Source organism: Rattus norvegicus, chromosome 14, assembly GCF_021556685.1.
Source record: "Rattus norvegicus strain SHRSP/BbbUtx chromosome 14, alternate assembly SHRSP_T2T, whole genome shotgun sequence".
Classification (NCBI taxonomy): Eukaryota; Metazoa; Chordata; class Mammalia; order Rodentia; family Muridae; genus Rattus; species Rattus norvegicus.
In genome coordinates, this window is record NC_141547.1 from 69,377,114 (window position 1) to 69,379,416 (window position 2,303).

The window sequence follows — 2,303 nt, forward strand, 5'->3', positions numbered from 1 at the left end:
TAAACGGAAGGTTAAACTGTTGGTACACTTCCAGAGGCAGAAACAATAGCAAAAATTCAATTTAATGAAAGTATTTTTACAAAAGAAAACCAAGCACCAGACATTTGAGCAGGAATGTGGGAATAATAAATGGAGGAGGGAAAGCAATTTCATTCAAAATATAACTAGAAACGACGACAAAAAACAAGCCAAGTGTCTATGTCATATCAGACAGGCCTCATTTGGGGCAACAGTGATTTTACCAGAATGTCTCAGGGCATTGTCACAGGTTCAGATGCTGCCTGGTCTCATCAAAGCAGCAAGTGTGACCAGAGTTGCCTCATTTGTATACAGAGGTTGCCCTCACCACCAAATGAGAGGACATCGAGCACCAAATGAGAGGGCGTTGATAACCGTTATACACAGGATGGCATTGAGCTTTCCATGTTAATTACCTTGACTCATAATTAATGTAACACTTAACAGGCATTATATCTTATTTCAATGACTACAAAGCAATTAGATGAGTATTGGTGCCCAGTAAAAATATAACATTAAGCATTAAGGAAAAAACACATAAGAACAATAATCACATTGTATTTTGCATGGAGCCATAACCTGAAGGCATAGTAATTATCATGCATTATGGTCTCCAGGATATAAATAGCAGTGTAAAGACAATTTGAAAGAGAGAAAAGATAAACTCAAGCTAGACCAGGGAGGAGAATATTCCTGCTAAAAGAATCATGGAAAACTAGTAGTGAATAATGGACTGTAACAATGTCAGGTACAGTGGAATGACTTCCTGTGACAAGTCCTATGGATAGCACTGCCATGAACAAAAGACCTTTGATTACATAGTCAACCCACTGAGCCTTTATGAGTGTTACAAAGTGTAGCCATCCATATAAAAAGAATAATGGAATGAAAACCATGACATGTAAAAGAAGCTTGATAAAGTGTTCCAGCTCTTTTAGAATTTGTCTAGCAGGTTTTCTGACTTCGATCAGAAAACCCCTCCCCTCCCAAAAAAAGAAGCTTGATAATCAAAAAACAAAAACAAATGACTACTGCCCTTAATCGATAATCCCATTGCAAAATAGGAGATCATGTTCAGGCACAACGATACAGTTTCATACAATTTACTCCACAAAGTGTAATCATAGACAGATGTTCATATACCCATTTCTCTCTCTGGGCTGTGGGATTCTTCTTGTCCATTACCAGCAAGTTACAGAGGGTTCACTGCACCATCAACACTCAGTAAGTGCTTATAAAGTCTTTCAGAACCATACTCCAAGGGTGAGATATTCAAAAGAATTATATTGCAAGCCACATTTCCATTTAAAATATTTAGTAGCACCTTAAACCTAATAAAGGTAAACAAATAAAGCTAATATGTACTATAATTACAATGACACAGTGATTATAATAACACCCTTATCATTTTGACACATAACCAATATTTTTTAAAAGTTAATGAGAGATCTTTCTTTTTTCCCTCATATTTAGTCTTTAAAATCCTATGAATCTTTTTATGTGCTCAGTAATAACATATCTCCAGTGCCTGGTATTAGAGGGTGAAGACCTAAGTAATCTATACTGAGAACATGAATCTCAAAAGAAATTGCATCTATTCTATATCAGTTGACTTTAACAGTCTATGTAGAAAAAAATATTCTCCATCTAGTGAAATGTGTTAATTAGCTTTATGTCACTCTACTGAAATCTCTAACACAGGCTATTTAAGTTGGGTCCACAAAGTTAAAGCCAAAAAAAAAAGTATAAGATTTCTAGACTTGGGCAAGGGGGTCAAAGCACAGTGATAGAATGTGTCAGAGGAGCACTCTCGTGAACCAAGAAGGAGAAGGAGACTTAGAGACTGGTAAACATCTCTACTGACTTCACACTATACTAGCCCCACCTTCTGAAGGGCCACAGCACCTCTGTACTGCCATCTCAAGGATGGAGCCTTAAGGAACATTATTTATGCTGAACTGATAACTGCAAGTCCCTTTCCTATGTTCAAACAGTATCTCCCCTTCCTGTGCCAGGTCATTGGGCCCTTCTCACAAGCCCTTTGGGATATAGATACTTTAGCTTTTCTTTTACACAACATAATATTTATATTGATTATTGGGAATTTCACATAATGCACTGCAATCACACTCACTTCCAAGTCCTCCCAGGTAAATCCCCATTCCCCTTTGACCTCCTCCCAAAAAAAAAGAAAAAGAAAGAAAGAAAAATAACAAGTCCATTTTATGTTTCCCATATAAGCATTAGCCATACACTCCAATTGGCCATTTCCATTTCTTTAAAGA

At 36.8% G+C, this 2,303-nt stretch overlaps 1 non-coding gene across 1 annotated transcript; it reads left to right on the forward strand.

Annotated features, from left to right (window-relative positions):
* Positions 1 to 936: 936 nt before the first annotated feature.
* LOC120096764 (U7 small nuclear RNA) lies at positions 937 to 998 on the forward strand. The gene has a single exon (XR_015637745.1). It is a non-coding gene; the product is annotated as a U7 small nuclear RNA (small nuclear RNA).
* The last annotated feature ends 1,305 nt before the right edge of the window (positions 999 to 2,303 follow it).